Source organism: Marmota monax, unplaced genomic scaffold (genome assembly GCF_021218885.2).
Source record: "Marmota monax isolate L192 unplaced genomic scaffold, Marmota_monax_Labrador192_F-V1.1 WCK01_AAM20220418_F8-fsc00387, whole genome shotgun sequence".
NCBI classification, from domain to species: domain Eukaryota; kingdom Metazoa; phylum Chordata; class Mammalia; order Rodentia; family Sciuridae; genus Marmota; species Marmota monax.
In genome coordinates, this window is record NW_026692199.1 from 162,443 (window position 1) to 181,162 (window position 18,720).

General features: G+C 39.0%; 1 pseudogene; it reads right to left on the reverse strand.

The window, feature by feature from the left end:
• Nucleotides 1-991: 991 nt before the first annotated feature.
• Nucleotides 992-15,314, reverse strand: LOC124080382 (E3 ubiquitin-protein ligase SH3RF1-like; annotated as a pseudogene).
• Between the last annotated feature and the right edge of the window lie 3,406 nt (nucleotides 15,315-18,720).

Sequence of the window (18,720 nt, forward strand, 5' to 3'; positions counted from 1 at the left end):
AAATCCCAGGACCGGGTGGGTATACAGCATTGTCACATTTCTAGGGCTCTCCTGAGTCATATTGAAAACTAATGGCTTATTAGTTTTCATTCATCAACCAATATTTATCTGATAGATAAAAGGATTCTGGACTTGTTATGATGTAATGGGTAAACAAATTTCTAGTTTTTTGAGATTACCTTAATTATAAATCATCTTTGTCTCCAATTTGCAACTTCAATGGTCAAATTACAATTTGTGGCCAGAAGGAGTAGACTTAGGGCAAAATTTATATTGTTTTAAAGGAACCATAAACACATCATGACCCTCTTTTTCTTAAATGGATTGAAGAACATTATATGAAGTTTTATCCATATCTAAATCCATAGACTTTACCTATTATCTGTAAGGAAAGCCAGCCATGTAGTAGAAAAAAAAATTGAGCTATTTATAACTTAAAAAACCTGTTTCCTCTTGAAAATCAAATTATATATTCTGGGGCAGGGGCTGAAGTTTCTTTCATTTTATTTATTTTTTCTTTCTTTTTCTTGATTAGGCTAATATTCTTCAGTACTTAAGAATGACTGGTAAGAAAATCATAGATACTTAAACTCCTCTGGATACCTGATATCATTGGTTTGCTAAAGTCAGCCCACATTTACTTATAAGAGAGTAGTTTTTGTAAATTTTTCAAATCATTGTTAAACCCAACCATTGTTAAAAATTAAGTAGATCACATAAGAATTAGGAATAATTAATACTCAAATCTCATCCCTTCCTAATTAATTTTACTATACTATAATCCCAGGTTCTGACATGATCTATATCTGCTTTAATTTTGGAATTAATAAATACTTTTGGAATTAATATTCAGATTTCCAAAAAATTGGCTGCTAAAATTTGTAATGAGATGACATCAAATCTGTAGATAGTTCTGGGGAGAACTAACATCTTCATAATATTTAATCTTCTAATTTGTGAGCAGTGGATTCTGCCATGAGACTGAGTCCCATTACAGCAGATGCATCACAGCACCTGGCAGGGTGGAGGTGAGAGGACAGTGGTAGCCAGGAGAAGGGGGTGCTGGAAAGGGGGGATTCATAGTTCCAAAAGTACCTGGAGAGGGGACATCCAACAGGAAAGTGAATGAAGGGCCAGTTGTCACTGGGCTGCTTAGGTGTTGGGTCACAATGAATGCAGCAGTACTCACATGAATCTGAGAAGAGGCACTGAAGTAAGCCCAGCCCAGACAGTTCTCTGATCCTTGTGGAAGTTGAGGATTGCTGGAGCTGATGAGGACAGGAGGGCTGATCTCCATGGAGTGGCACTTCTGGGATGCGTGAGAGGACTTGTTTGCTATGGTGAAGGAAATGAAGGAGTGGTGATTTTTGGTGTTGTTCTTGGTGTTGGAGTGCTTTAGGGCAGTGCTGCTCTGGACTGCTGCTGAGGTACATGTTTCAGCATCAACTACTGACATGGGAGGCTGATCCCATTCTGTCAGGTGCTTTGCAGGCAAATTAAACTCAACATAGGAAATCAGAAATATTTCTATTTTGTCTTCCAGCATTTCTTCAGCACAGCTTGCATCCACTCTTTGGATCACAGTCAGAGCATCATCCTTAACAAATGGAAGGCGGTCATTATCTGTTGCTTTTTTGTCTTTCACTTCAAAGTCATAAAGTGCTTTGCACTGAGGTGGGGGCTGAGACAATAGTTGAATAATCTGCGCTAAGTTGGCTGGGAAAAATCCATAGATCCCATTGACTTACCCTTGGAGCCAGTTTTTTATCAATGTGTAGTGAAATAATGATGATGCCACATTTGCTGAATTTAAAGTCTCCAGGCTCCTTTCCTTCATAGTTGTATAATGCTTTAGGACATGGTAACAGGCATACCCCTCACTGTGGCCTCCAGGCTTGCCACCGAGGCTGCCATCCACACTGGGAGCTCTACAGATCTTTTGCACTACAATTAGTCATAGTGCTGCCCTGAACCCTTAATGCATTTGTGAAGTTGGTCCCACTGCCCACACCAGCTGGTTTCCAAGGCTTCTCTGCTTGAAGTCATCCAGAAGACTGACAGGGAGGATGTCATCTGGATGTTCATCATGGGAGCCAACAAGAGTCATCCAGTACAAAAAAATGAGAGGACCTATGATCCCAGCAAACATCCTTTGCAAAACTTGTGCTGGCAAGGCAAGACTTTTGCAGAAGAACCCAGGCATTCTAAACACAAAGGACACTCTAAAAGATCTAAGAAGGCTTCAAAAAGGCTTCAGAAAATTGTTCATAGTTGTGTGCAGCTCTTTAAATGATTTATGTAACATCCATTTCAGAATTTGCTCTTGCACCTTGGCTCTTCCTCCTTGTTCTTGGTCCCCCTGTGGTGGCCATGGCCAATACAGATTCCACCCAGTCTTGCCTGCTGCTTTCTATTTCTTACATAGGTGTGGTGGCCCCTGGACACTCCTCTGGGCTTCCCTCCTCTCTGCACAGACATATTACACAGGTGTCATGGTCTGCCACTTGCCCAGCCTTAGATGTTATTTTTTTTAAATCCATAGAATGCTTGGTAGGTTAGAAACCAATGCATGAGAAATGGAATAGTCCAAATTTCCATCCTGGCTTGAATATTTTGTGACTGTGTGACTTTGGAAAAGTGGCCTAACTTCTCTGCTTTCTTTTTTTTCTGGTGGTATTAATAGTCCCTGTCATAAGGAACCACAGGAACTACAGACAAAGCTCCAGTGCAGGGTGTGTCAGGATACACACTCTGGGTGGGGCAGCACTTGTTACCCTGAGTTTAATGATGTATGAAACAAGAGCAATAATGACAGTGACCTGTGGTGATGGGCAGCTGACAGTGCAGAGGTAGCAAGGACCTTCACTTTTTCTCTGAAGCAGCTGAAGGACAGACACCAAGGTAGATGGGACCTGGATGCTTGAAACTGGTGACATATTCACACTTCTCCCTCTTTTCTTGCAGAATATCCCCCAGGACCTGTCCATCTACAGCTTTGGGCTGGAGCAGTCCCTCTTGTTGCAGCCCCTGAAGGAGATGCTGGCTAACATGTTGGAGAGGTTGGAAGGGGCAAGTACACTTTAAAATTGAGTATTTTAGTGTGTTCAGCTGCTATGGGAATGTGGCTCTTACAGGTATTGGAAATCATGTTTGTGGAGATAAGTCAATGGCTTTCACTTGTGACTCCCTTGGGGTTGACCTTCTGCTTTACTGTGCACCCCATCATATCTTGAACTTGAAAACAGAAATCAAGTGCAATGTAATCTGTGTGGCTGCCTGTTGTGTTCATGGAAACAGCCTTTCTTGTGTATCTGTGTGTCTTCCTACATCTTCAGAGCTCTGACTGTTCCTGTTTGACCAATTGTTTTGTGTATTACTCTTTGTTATTGAAAATTATTTATTGTCAAATATCTTTAACTGTGTGTTCTAAGTTGTTGTTTGGTGATAAAATTTCATGGCACTGTTATGCACTTTATGTGATGAAATCACAGTGATATGGCTTTAGTGAATTGTAAATTTGCAAATAGCTAATAATTTTCTTTTGAAAATTAAGACTTTTATTTCTGTCTTCAAATGCAGATATTTTCCTTCAAAAATCTATATGGTGATTTTAATTATTTTCCATGTGACAAGCTCTTACAGACTGGGTAGTACCCATTTGTAACAAATTCATACAGTTTAAAGTTAAGCAGAAGGATAAATTGTCACATTATGGGTCTTCTCTATATTTTTAGGACAATTCTAAGTGCTACACTCTTGTGTAGTTTAATAAATTCAAGTATCTCCAGGAATAAAACCAAATTTTTTTGTTATTAATGATCTCTGTATAGCTTTTATGGTTGAATTATTATTCTAGTTGAGATGAGTAAAGAGATTAATAATACATGGTTCCAAAGAAATTAGTGATTAATTGTGTTATCACATATAGTTTTTCAGCATCCACGAGCAAATCCTGTACCTCTATAGTTAAAAAAAAAAAAAAAAAAACAGTATCACAGCTTAGAACTTTAATCAGGCTGTGCATGAATTCTAAATAAAATTTTAACGTACATAATTTTATGAAATCCTACTATAGGGAAGAGATGCAGTTCATGGAGCTGGATCCTACTTTCAGCTGCTAGTATTTTTTAGGTAGAAAACACTGTCAAATAGATGAAGGGAAAACTGTCTAAAATTTTAGGGGGGATAATGGTTCTTACTTAAGAAGCAGTTTTGATGATACCCAGGAGTGATATTCAAAATATTGTAAAACTGCCTTGGCATAGGTACCAGTGAATCAGAGTGGCTTTCAGCCACAGTGCTGGAGGTTGGGGTGGTCTGAGTGATTTTCAGGGGGTCATGGAGGACCCCTGGGGTGGTCCAGTGAGGTTTACCAAGAGGGAAATTTTTTTTTCCACTATAAAAATTATTTTAATCATGAGAGTGTTTATTGGTTGTATTTGATACATGAATGCTGCTGGGACTCAGAGGAATCATCTTTTGGACTCCCAGGATGCCCATAGCACCTCTCCTTGAGTTTCTGATGTCTCCTTCAAACTCCTTATTGTACTATCATGATGAATCGTTTTGTCAAGCAAATTGACATGTTTCAGTTAATAAATTATACACAGTAGATTCTCTAGAATGAAGATTCCCATTTCCTAAGGTAACATGTCAGAAAGGAAACATTAATATTTTTTATTTGGTGGTGGTGGTGAATACCAGGGATTGAACTGAAGGGCACCTGACAACTGAGCCACATTCTTAGCCCTAGTTTGTATTTTATTTAGTGCACACTCACTGCACACCTTTCTTAGCACCTCGCTTTTTGCTGAACCTGTCTTTGAACTCATGATCCTCCTGTCTCAGCCTGCCAAGCCAATGGGATTATAGGCATGCACAACCACACCCAGTTCACCAGTTTCCAATTATAGGGTGCTACTGATTCCCTAAAATACAATGCTTGAATCTTACAAAGAAAAATTTTCTGTACTAGATTTTTTGTAGTAAATGATATTACAAGTTGTGGGAAAGTGTACAATTAGTTGTTCCTGAACTCTGTAAATGTTCAAGAAGCACATAAGGTACTGCATCTTTCATCATCATCTTTGGTGATCCGGGGAATGATCATGTGAAGGGTGCAAAATTTTCTCACATTTAAATAAGTGATAAGACCACATGCCCATGTCAGAGTGGAAAGTCAAAGGTAATTGGCCAAGACTTAAATTTTATAGCTGGGTGTGGTTTGGTATCTTATTATTATTTTATGTGCTATTATAGTTTGTATACCATTTGAAAATCCTATAATCCTTCAAAGAAAAATGATTTATAAGAATCCTCACTTTTTTCTTTCTACTAACAAATGGGAAAAGGAGAGTGGAAAGGAATGTAACAGCATTTGATGTATATACTCTTTGTCTCTTTACTTATGGGAATAACTATTTTATAGCAAGGATGTTGATGATGATGATGATGTTGATGATGATGATGATGATGAATAAAATGTTATTGACCTGCATGTTCAGATAAGGACGAGGCTCAGGAAGTTCACTTGAAAGTAGGTACCTTGATACCGATGCTGTATATGTAAAAAAGCTACTCTCATTTGGTGACTTTTACATCCAAACAGAAACAGCTCTGACAAGTAAAGAGGAATCTGAGCCTGGTTTTTGTGTGTTTTACTTTATGGCTAACTGCTTTTATTTTGTGTGAAACTCAAGACAATTGGTTTGAGTCCCAGAAATGTTTCTTTTTAGTTTTGTGCCTTGACCAGTAATCTCTTTGAAACTTAGTGTGATTTTTGTTGCTATAATTGAATATCCCCCTAGGTAAATTATAGAGAAAAGACATTTTATTTAGCTCATGGCTCTGGAAGTTCAAGAGCATGGTGCTGGCATCTGGCGAGGCCTACTGGATCATGAGGTGGCAGAGGGCAGCAGCACACGGTGTTGTAGCTTAATGGATCTGTAAGGGCCCATATTCTTTCTTTCTTTCTTTCTTTCTTTTTTTTGGAGACAGGGTATCATTAAATTGCTGAGGCTGACCTTGAACTTGTTGTACTCCTGCCTTAGCCTTCTAAGTGGCTACTAGGATTACAGGTGGGTGACACCATGCCCAGCTGATAATTTGATTCTGATACATGTATGTACATTGAGTAATATTCACCATGAACTAATTAACATATTTTTAACTTCACATAATTACTTTTGTTAAAAAATTTCTAATCTTTCATACCCTGTGGAACTGGACAAGTGTTTTAGTTTACATTGATAAAACTCTGGCCATAGAAGTAGAATGGCTCTATTAATACATGATGGCATAATGCCTTTGAACTTTAGAGGCTTTTAGCAAACCAAAGACGACTACTGAATGCTTTTCTTCAAACATTAGATTTGGCTTATCAAGAATTCAAGCATAACTAGGAAAAAAAAAACTATATTAGACATCTTTTATTTACATCAAGCAATGAACTCTATCTTAACAACAACATAATTCACCTTCAGGAGCTAAAGCCATTTCAGAGAGTTACATCGTATCCTTCTTTTTGCTGTGTATTTATAATGACCCAGTTACTTAGAAGTTTTTACATCCAATAAGAAGTCAAAAGAACATTTGAAAAACAATTTTGAAAACTTAAATAAGTAGTAGGCTAGTAAAACTGACATGAAAACCAACTCAAGTTTCAAGTTCCTTTTTTTTTTAGAAACATTACATATGCTGTACTTTTTAAAAACAACTTGTCATAACTGATTTGTTCCCATGGTAGCAACTCTTCTTAAATTACTTTTTAAATAGTCTAACTCGAGAGTTTTTCTATAGAAATAGTTCAGATTACTTCTATAGTAAGTGTCAGTAGGCTGCAGATGTAGCTCAGTAGTAGAGAGCTTGCCTAGCATGGAGAAGGCCTTGGAGTTTAACTACCAACACTGCAAGAAAAGAAAAGGGAGAGAAGAGAGAAAGAGGGAAGGAAGGAAGGAAAAAGGGAGTGGACAGGAGGGGAGGGAAAGGAATGAGTCATTACAATAAAATGGCAAGTGGTACAAATATATGATGTATTAGCTCTGTAAATTATTTTACAAAGCTTTAAAATTTTAGTTACATCAAACTAGTTGACATTATGACTGAATGGAAGAGCACAAAAAACTCCACCATGTCTTGCCTGAAACTAAACTAAGGGGTGGGTGACAAGGAGAGGAGTCCTCTCTGGCTCAATTGGGACAGACTGCAACCTGCACTGCTTCAGGATGCACAGCATAATGAAGGGGCCAAGACTTCCGTGACAGGCACTTGAGTGTGCTAATCTCCTGGGAGCCTATGACTGTGGCTTCCCGTGTCCATGATCACAGCTCCACCCCCCCCCCACCACTGCAGCTGCTTCACAATGGTGTGCTCCACTGCCTGGTGCACGTTTGAGTTACTCACCAAAGACCTGAGTGTCCACAGCCTGTCTGGGTGTGGCTGGGCAGGCTGTGCCTGCAGCAGCAGTAGGCAAAGCAGTATTAGTGTGATGGACTGGCCAAGGGGTCCCCCTCAGCTGTATTTGGGGCAGGTCCTGTAAGAAATATACAGCACTTTGGCATCATTGTCTGTAGATATGAAACTAGGCCCTCATCCTTATAAATATACTTGGGATTTGGTGATATATGCAGATATTGGATTTTTTGCTATTCTCTTGTTTCTGTGGAGATGTTGTCAATGTGTTAGAAGCAGGTGTTATGTAAGAAGAGATAAAAAGCCTGCTCTAAAACTTGCTGGACTAATTGAAGAAAAATGTCAACTACTTGAGAAAGTTAGCCTTGTTCAAAAACAGTATGATGGCTTAGAGTCACCTTTAAAGGATGCCATTTTGGAGAAGAAGTCCATAGAAACAGAAAATTTGGAGGCAATATATACAAAGCTGGATAGGTCTAAATATAAACTTGAGGATGAAATATTCTTTCTAGAAAAAGAGCTAAAAGGAGATAAAACTCAAGATTCTCAACAGGATGAATTGATGGCAGATATATCAAGAAGGATTAAGTCTCTAGAAGATGAATCAAAATCCCTCAAGTTATTAATAGACAAAGGTGAAACAACCTTGAGAATATTTCAAATGAATGTAGAAGTATTTAAGGTAGCAATAAAAGAGGTTTTGAAAGAAAATTTCCAACTTCATGAAAGTCAGAAACAAATTTTACAAGAAGCTGAAGTATGGAAAGAAAAAGAGAATAACCTTAATAAACAGAAAATAACATTGGAAGAGTCTATAGTATATGCAGAACAAGTTCCAAGAGATAAAGAAAATCACATTAAGTCTCTGGACACTTGGTGCAGATGAAAGATTGCGTTTCTGTGCTTGGAGAAAACCTAAAAGATGATGGTAACTTGGAATTGAAAATGAAGAGTGAATCAGAAACTGGTGTTCACTTAGATGATCAGCCAAAAGGAGCTTTGAAGGAACAGGTTAATGGTGCTAAGTTATATGCCCCTTTAATACCTTAGAAAGAGAAAAAAATAAAATGTTTATTATCTGAAGTAGATGAAGTAAAGGAAGACCTTAAAGAACATATTAACAACCTTAAGACAGAGCAAGTATCTTCACAGTCAAAATACACAACTTAAAAGAGAGAATAATAATCTTCAGCAGAAATTTAATGTCATGATTGAAACATATCAAAAAATGTAATGAAACTCCAAAGAAAATTAATAGGAGAGGAAATTTACTGGGTACAGCGAGATGAGAAACTTTCAGAAGTGGACGAAAACATCAGCCATACAAAGAATAGCTGGAAAACCATAGAAAGCAAGTCAAAGATCTTGAAGAAGAATTGGAGAGAACCATTCATTTTTATCAGGGCCAGATTATGTACTATGAGAAAAAAAGCACATGATAATGAGCTCATAGCTTAGAGTGCTAAAAGATACCTCAAGATTTAAGGAAACAAAGTGCTCACAACAGACAAAAATTAACTGAAAATGAAGTTAAATTTAAACTTTCTAGAAAAAGAACCTTGTGCACTTGATGATTCAAATACAGCCTTTGCCAGAGAGCATTCCCCAAATGGTCCTTCACTATTTGGTCAACCTTCATCCGAAATGAGAGGTCCTCTTTTGAAAAAGAAGGGTCCACTCATATTCTCATCTTTGGTGCCATTGGGAGGAGAAAGTGGCTCAAGAGGCCAAGAGAATCCTCTGGGACCTCAGATTATCAATGAAAGGATAAAATCAGGCTGTGTTGAGTTAATGGATCCTCAGAGTGCTGTATAATACTGTTCCCCTGTCACCTCGATGGGAAAAGGCTGGTAGGATAATGATCCCTCCATTAGGCTAACCATATTCTGATCCACATCTTTCTCTACAAAGGCAGGATTTATAGTATTCTAATTATGGTAGGCTATCTGGACTGTTGGAACAAAGAATATGCCTTCTTTGAATAAGATGGATGGGCCTCTGTCTTCAGAAATGGAATCTAGTAAAAACTGATACCAAAGTCAATCTTTGTAATTCCAATGTTCCTGATTCATCTCTCCCTGCTGAAAACCAAGCAACTGGCTCTAGTTTTTTTTTTGGTTTTGTTTTGTTTTTTTTTTTTTTTTTTCATCTTCCACTCCAGTCAGAGATGCATTGTTTCCAGTGGACCCAAGGAGTCAGTTCATGAGAAGAGGACCTTTTTTTTTTATCCCTGCACCTCCTCCAGGAAACATGTATGGAGTATCTGGAGATTATTTTGTACCAGGCCCACTACCCCCTGCATTCCCATTGGAAAATGTCTATTCACTGAGGTGTTTTTCTCATTATCTCCCCCCAAGAGCTGCATTCCTCTCCCACCTCCACATTCTGAAAGTAGAAGTGAGTTTCATTCAGGGTTGATTCCATCTTGAAAAGAGACTGCTACTGAACATCCAGACCACAACAGGAAACCTGATATTTTTGATCTCTCTTCAAAGTAATTTGACACATCTCTCATTTTTAGTTGAGAAAGTGTTTTTACTTAAGAAAGTGATTAATCTTTTGCTCCAGTTGAAGCTTAAAGGAATTATAATTTGTAGGATAGTATTTTATAAATAAAGATAATTTCAAAATAAATTTTATGAGCAAATTATTTCCATTTTATTTTATTCTAGGTAGTGTAACATAATTTGATTAATTTACTACTACATAAGCAACAATGGGAGTTTTATATACAAAATATTGCAGGTGGCATATTTTAAAATCCAAAGCATATGCTTTATACAAAGAAATATACTTATTATGATTGTAGCATATGCAAATGTAACTTTATATGTCATAATGAAAGATTTTAATTGATTTGAAGCCTTGTTTGGCATTGATGATAATAAAAACCAGCTCATTTTCCCATAAATTAAAATAACCAGAGCATATTAAGTGTAAAGAAGAAAACATGACTGTCATGTAAACAGGAGATTTCAAATATAAGAAATTTCCAGTTCTCAGGAAAACTTTTAGGAATTGTAAACCACCATTTAGGTTCACTTGATCCCCATTATTGCTTATATTCTTTATTTTATGCCCATTTTCATATAATTAAGAATTGTATTCTACTGTGGGTTATGTCTCCTTTTTTATTTTTTTATATAAGTGGCACTTCATTAGGGTACAATGTGCTTGTTCAAGCAAGGATTATTTGGTAGGAGTATGAGTAATTTCATGGATGAAAATTATGTTTCAATGAGTAGCAAATTGTGCAAAAGCACAGGGTATATATGCAGGGGTGTTATCTGTTTTTAAATGAGTAGGGTTGCTCATAGTGGCAAAGCAGAGTAATACATGCATATTGAAAGCAGGTAAATTTTTAGATCAATATGCAGTAGCCCATATAAACCCAGAATGATATCAATGGAAATATGAAGAAAGGAATAAGGATGAAAAGAAAGGAAATAGGTTAACATCCATTTGCCTAAGTGCATTAGAATGTAGTCCTTGTGGGTTTACAGATTCCCACATAGGGGCCCAGAAGGGTGTACAGCGAGAATAGTTATTGATCGTGACTTAAGCTTTTGGGGAAGAAATGGAAAACATCTTCATTCATGAGCAGAAAATCCATGAGTTTTTTGATGATAAAATCCATGAGTTTTACAGCATCTGACAATAAAAGATTAGGGACCTCACAACTGTATCTGTGTGGGTGTTATTCTCTGTCAGAGGTCCAGGAATCTTTTTGTGGGTATGCATATGAGCAAGGAAGATGGGAGATTTTGATTCTGTGAAAGAGTCTGAAGGGTTAAAAAGTGATAGTAAATTGGAATCCAAGTGAGTGAATAACACAGCTACAGAAATATGAAGAACAATTTTAACTATATATTCAGAATCTGTGGTAATGTTTAAAGTAGTAGAAAATAATCTCAGTTCCATGATAATGGAGGTTAATTCAGCTTGCTGCAGAGAGAGTTGAGGCAGGATCCTGTTGTTTCTTTAACAAATGAACAAAAAGAGAGAAAGTAGTTGGATGTCAGTTGCAATTTCTAATATATTCATTTAAGAAGCCATATTTATGAAGATTATTCTGATTCTGTTAAATTTAACTTACTTATTTTAATTATAAAATAACTATATCAGAAAAAATATTATTAACAGTATTAATCATATTTCTTGAAGAAAAATTTTAAAAGCAACAGAAACTATGTTACATTTTAAACATTATTTTTTTAAATAAAGACTTCATTTTCTGGCCATCTAGAATTTTTTTTTAAATTTATTTAAACACAGAAGTTTCTTAGATATTGGTGACATACAAATTAAAACACAATATCTCACTATTGCCCTCCCAGATGAATCACTAAGATCACAAAAGACAGACTGTAATAAATGTAAGTGATGGATATGAATAGAATAGAGTGTCCCCATGTTACTAGTGGATTGAATTCATACAGTTGTTTGGGAAAGCATTTGGTATAATACATACTAAATTTCAAATATGTGTAACTGATTATCCATAAATGTTCGTCTTAGTATATAAATAACAAAAGTACTTAACATGCTACTTATCCAAACACATTTCCAACAGCAATAATAGGAGAATACTTCTTGATAACTCCAAAGAATAAGCAACCCAAATGCCCATCAGTGGTAAAACTCTTCAAGGCACCACATATTCATAGAAAAAAACACAACAAGAAACTATCAAAAGGAAATGAAGATGGCTGGGGTTGTAGCTCAGCACTAGAGCACTTGCCTTGAAAGCATGAGGTACTGGGTACAATCCTCAGCACCACATTAAAAAATAAACAAAAATAAAGATATTAAAAGAAGAATCAATTTTAAAAAAGGAGATGAAGAGACTTGGGCTTCAGGCATTGGGACATGTGATTCTTACAAACAATACTGAAGTTAAGAAGTTACTTCTTTCACTATATAATTCCATATATATAAAATATAAAATGACACAAAGAAATGCATTCCTATATTGCTAATAGGGTCATTTTCACAGGGTTTTGACAGGAAGGGAAAATGGGATTAGAGTCTGCAGGCTCTGCTCTAGTTCTTTTTTTTTTGTTTCAGTTATATATGAAAGTAGAATGCATTTATGAAATTTAATATATCATACATAGATGAGATATTATTTCTCATTTTTCTGAGTGTACATGTGGCAGAATCATATAGGTTATGCAGTCATGTATATACATACAGTGAAAATGTCTGTTTCATTCTACTATCTTTTCTATCCCCACATCCCCTCTGCTCCCATCACTTCCCTCTACATAATTTAAGTTAATGTTATTCTTCCCTACTGCCCACTGCCTTATTGAGAATTAGTATCTTCATTATAGTAAAAAAAATAGGCATTTGGTTTTTTGGGATAGGCTTATTTTGTTTACCATGATATTCTCCAACTTCAAACATTTAGTGGCAAATTCCATAATTTTATTCTTTTTTAAAGCTGAATATTTATATATTCTACATTTCCTTATCCATTCATCTATTGAGAGACACCTAGGTTGGATCCATAGTCAAACTATTGTGAATTGAGGTGCTACCAACACTGATGTGGCTGCATCACTACAGTATGCTGCTGATTTTAAGTTCTTTGGATATAAACACGGAGTGGGATAGCTGGGTCAAATGGTGATTCCATTCCTAATTTCCTGAGAAATCTCCATGCTGCTTTCCATAGTGGTTGCACCAATTTGCAGTCCCACCAGCAGTGTATGAGTGTACCTTTTTCACCACATCTACACGAACATTTATTGTTGCCTGTATTCTTGATGATTGCCATTCTGACAGAAGTGAGATGAAATCTTAGTTTTGATTTGCATTTCTCTAATTTCTAGAGATTTTGAACACTTTTTCATGTATGGATCCATTGTATTTCTTCTTCTGTGAAGTGTCTGTTCAGTGATTAGCCCATTTTTTGATTGGGGTTATTTGTTTTTTTGGTGTTAAGTTTTTTGAGTTTTTTATATATCCTAGAGATTAATGCTCATCCTGCTCTAAGATGTTTATTTTTTGAAGTTTGCAGAGCAGCACCTAGGAATAGGAAACTGAGGGTGATCTGATGGGGTTGTGCAACATTGGAGGGCATGGCACACCTTTAAGGGCTGCAATATTTCTAGGCTGGAGAACTGCAACTTGTTCAGACTCTACCTGCACAAGCTGAATTGCATTTCATCTCAAAAATCTGGTTTCACTAGTGATTCCCCCCACACATCTGAAGGTAACAATGTCAAGTGATGGATATGCTCATTGCTTGACTGGAAGTCATCTCAATATCAATTTGTACCTCTGGAATATACAATGTTTATCAATTATGTCTCAGTGAAGCTGAAAAAACAAACTTGTGTGGTATATATATGAGATATTAGATCATATATATATATATATATATATATATATATATATATATATATATATATATATATGATGTAATGTCTCTCTATGTCAAGAAAATATTTACTGCTCCATATATAGTGCCTGAGTCCAGGGTCAAGGGCAACAATGTGGTCTGCCAGCCTTCCCAGTGTGGTGCAGGAGCACATCTCTAGTTCAGGTGGTTTCCTAGAGGAGTACCTGGCACTCCCCATGTCCCACTTAGCAGAAGCCAGACTGTCAAATGATTCTGGTGGCAGGTCTTAGAAAGGTGGCAAGGACATGGAGCCAGCACAATCTCTCCCTGTGCTCTCTGGTGACTGTGCCTCAGAACCCTCAGTGGCTCTCCAAGAAGTCGCTCCCTTAGTGAACAGAAGAGCTGGAACCCACAGCCCTCTGACTCACTGAATGCTCAGCACCTCCTGAGCTCTTGGCTGTCTTCCTTTGGTCAGAAAACTCTGTACATCCTGCTTGCTATGGCCTCCTCTGGTGAATCCTCAATCTGGCTTTAAGGAGAAGCTGCACTGAATTATATATTTTTATGAAATACCGTGACTCTTCTTTTAGAACTAGGTTGAATAAAATTAAGAGGTAAGTCAGTTAATTTTTGTCACTCAAAAAGAAATTACTCTCTTTTCCTTTGAATGTGGGCTATTTGCCAAATCTTCCAGTGTACTGAGGATAAATGGAATTACTATGGAAGCAAACCCAGGACCTGAGCCACAGTGAGTGACCCTCCAGCCCCAGAATGCCCTGGTGCTCTGTTGACAAGGGTATGGGACTACTGGGCTGCTGGGTGGGGCAGGAGGGACCCTTCCTCCATTTGTCTCCTTTGAGATCATCTGTTCCATCACACTGAATAAATGCAATGAGTATCTAAGATTGTATTTGGAATAGGAGCCCATTTTTAGCAATCCAGATGTATAAAGAGTTTTACAAGTGTTCCTCTCCTGGCTCTTTGTCAGGCTCTGGGTTCCATGGGCATTTTGCCTGATATCTAGAGTTGGGGTAGGGGGAGAAGGAATAACGGGGACATGAGAGGGTGCTCTTCAAGTCCTCTGAGCAGCTCCTGAAAAACATCCACCACATGCTTGCCTTCCTGTTGCAGAGCCTTCTGGGACACAGTTATTCAAATGTACTTGAAATCCCTGCACCTGGCCTAATGCTCAATTTGCTATTTACTTAGGGACTTCTTAGCTCATCAAAGCCTGTGAGTAACTTCAAATTAAAGAAAAGAAAACTTAATTTTCTGTAGTGGTGGCAGGTCAAGGGCATAGCTCTTCAAAGGTGAGCTATACCCTTGACCCTGCTGCAATGGCAGGTGGAGCCCAAGGAACATTCTCCTTGAGTGAGATCACTGCCAGTTGCCTGGTTACCAGAGTGAGAACCAAGAAGGGACAGGGCTCTGTGTGGCCCTGAAGGAGGGGCATTTCATTGTCACCATGACGCTGGATGAGTGGAGCCACCAGCCAACTATCTGGCACATGTAAGCTTTTGTCACTTCCAGTGAGGGCCTCCTCTTGCTTATTCATGGTCCATGTTTGTAGGACAGTGGAGAAGAGTGGTGATGGATTAATACATAAAATTCATAATCTATGTTGTGGAGCAGGCAGGCACTCAGTGTGTGATCTGTGAAACTTTACAAGAGTGTTCTGAAGTACACACTTCTATTGTCCCCATTCTACAGATGATAAGACTGAGGAGGAAAAAGCATAGCCCAGAGGGCAGCCTCACAAGCATACATAGAGTGTGCCTGCGTCCACAGTTGACCTGGCTGTGTGTGTCTGGTGACAGGACATCCAGCAGGTCCAGATAGAAAGTGGAGCAAAGACTGCATCAGTGGAATGACCCTGGGAAGGCTCGCCAGTGTGACAGAACAGCAGGGCCTGGTGAAGCTGGGATCCAGGCCAGATATACTCAACTTCACTCAAGGGTCCACGCAGCCCAGGGGGCTGTGAGTCCTCTGTGCTTATTCCACAGGGGAGGCAGGTAGCTGTGCAGAGGGGCTGGTGGAGTGAGAGTCTTTAATGGAACTCAAGCAGCCACATCGGGCCCAGGCTCAGCCAGGGACTCCCAGTGACCTTGGAATAGATGGTTTTGGTGGCCTCCTTTCCTCATCTCCAAAAGTGAAAGACTTGAATGGTAATTTCTAGGGTTCCTCTAGGTCTAAAAATCACCCCTCCACCCCAGGCAACATGTACATTGGAAGTGACACGGTAATCCTGCACCAAGAATGCAGGCCATGGAGGTGGTTTGCCTGGGTTTGAATCCTGGCACTTTGGCCTCCTGTGCAAATGTTTGTAAAAATAGAATGCTGCACATCTGAAGGCCCTCAGGAGGATTAAGGAAACAGAGTGGGTAGGACACGCAATTCCAGCCACACAGCCTTCCTCATGAGGCCATGCAGGGGGTTCACAGGTGAGATTATTAGATGAGGAGGGCTGTAACTCATTGGTGGGCTAATTTGTCTGATGGATTAATAATTTTAAAGAACTACTGGGTGGTAACTTAGGTGGATGTGGCTGGAGGAAATAGGTCACTATGAATGTGGCCTTGGATGATATCTGTTCCTGGCCCCCTTCCTCTCTCTTTTTCTCTCTCATTTTTTTGGGGGAGGGGTGGTTCTGGGGATTGAATCTATGGCCTTGTGCACAGGAGGCAGCATTTGACCAACTGAGCTGTATTCCCGAGCCCCTTCTCTATCTTTCTGCTTCCTGGCAACCACGAGCCTAGCAACTTTCCTCCATGACAACTTCCTGCCATGATGTTCTGCCTCACCTCAGACCTGGAGCAGTGGACTGGGCCAAACATGGACAGAATCTCAGAAACATAAGCTCAAAATAAACTTTTCCTCCTTTAAGTGGATCCTGTCAGGTATTTTGGTTATGGTGATGATATGTGACTAACACAATGATTGTTATGAGCAAGGTGGGGTAAATGTTTTCTAGAGCTCACCATGAAGGACACACCTAAGACATCTCTGTGATAAAATACTGATGGATGCATTTTACCATGGGACAGAGCCAGGCAGAGAGGCATAGCCATTTGTGAAGTAAGGATTTCTGTCCAGTGTTTGTAGGTGAGAGGGGAGAGTAGTCTGGTAGGCAGAGGGTGTCAGGACAGTCAGGTGCATGGAATAGGAGTTGATTATAGAATGACTGAGCTCTGATGAAAGATCATGCCAGTGAGAGAATCCCACAGGTATGGGGGTGCTGAAGGAGGAGAACAAACATCAGACAAACCCAGAAGGCGACCCTTCCCAAGGCTGAAGGACATGCCTCAGGGGAGGCATGGAAGAAATCACCCAGGTGGCCAGGATGGGCTATCTGGAGATCATGGAAATATGCAGAGAGGATGGGGACACCTGTGTGAGCAGTGGGCCAGGTGCCCAGGGTCCTGTAATTTCTGTAGCATTGACCTGGGTTTTGGTGTCCTATGAGGTCCTGGTTTTTCTTTCTGTGGATATGAGCCTGAATGGGGGCTTGCCAGGCCATCTGGTAGATCTGTTTGATATTTTGAGACTTTCATGCCATTTACCCTGACCCTCACCAGCTACAGAAGCAGGGTTGCCTTCTCTCTACCCTCTGAAATAAGCCATCCTAAGAGACAGGAGGTGTTCTCACTTGTGGGGTAATTTGTGTGTCTTTGATGGTTAATGACTTGGGGCAAATTTTCTGATGCTATTTTTATTTTGGGCAAATGTTGCCTCCAGTTCCACCTTCTTCTTTTTGATCCTCTTACCCTCCAGATCCACTTCCTCCTTCTTTATCTGAGGGGGCCTCATTCTATTTTGCACCATATAACTGATCCTTTTTTCTTCCATTTATGTATGTTCCTTTACTTCTTTCTTTTGTTTTGAGAAGTACAATATTCCAAGTGTTAATGGACACACTAATGGGTTCTCATTTGCTTTATGTGTAGTTTAATTTAAAAACCATAGCTTTCTAAATAGGTACATGCATCCATAAATAGCACACAAATAACACATAGTATTTATGTTTTGATGGCTCATGCTGTAAACACTGTTCCATGGTTTACTTTTTCCCTCATTGTCTGATTTTACAACCCCTCCATGCTGTGCTGTGCTGTGCTGTATGTGTGATGTGTAGTGCTGGCTCCAGCTGTCCCTGTGGCATGGTCCCGAATCCACACTACAGTCATCCTTCTCCAAAGTGGGTAGCTTCCTCTGCCCTGTCTGTTTGGTTCATGCTTCATCATATGTGTTACAATAATCTTGTAATTACATGAATATGGTCAATCTTTCTCTTAGAATATAAACTCCTTTGGGGCAGAAACCCTATTTGAGTTTCCTCTGCCTTCCAGCACTTGATGAGCTTGCACCTTATGCAGCACACAGTCAGGTGAATGCAGGAGGTGTGGCTGGGCAGTGTGGAAGCCTCTGCAAGGATAAGAAAGTGATTTTCAACTTATGAGTGAATTTACCTGACTAGGAAAATGATTTTCAACTTAGGAGAAAATTTCCCCCAGGAGCTCATGCTTGGTTACAGAGGACTGTGCAGTGATGGAGAGGCCTTGAACTGTACTGTCCAGCTGGGGGATGTGACTGCAGATTGTGTAAATGTGGCTGATTTTATGGAGAAACTAAATTTTAAATTTTAACTAATTTTAATTAATTTAAATTTAAATAGTCATGTGGGGCTTGTGGAAGGATGTAAAGAGCAGATAATATCTGATGATAGCGAAAAATAGTTTTTGTTGTTGTTGTTGTGTCCTTAAATGATCATCCTGATACTTAGGAATGATGAGTAATTTAGCAAACATTTAGCAAGGAGCCAAAGTGGCTTATTGTGTGCTGGGTTTCTTCACCTCCGTGGCAAAGCCCATGGTTCTTCTTGATAGGACTGTGGATAAGAGAAGACATCTCTGCAAGGCCCTTCAGTGAGTGCTTATCAAAAATGGTAGCAGACAGTCTTCTTA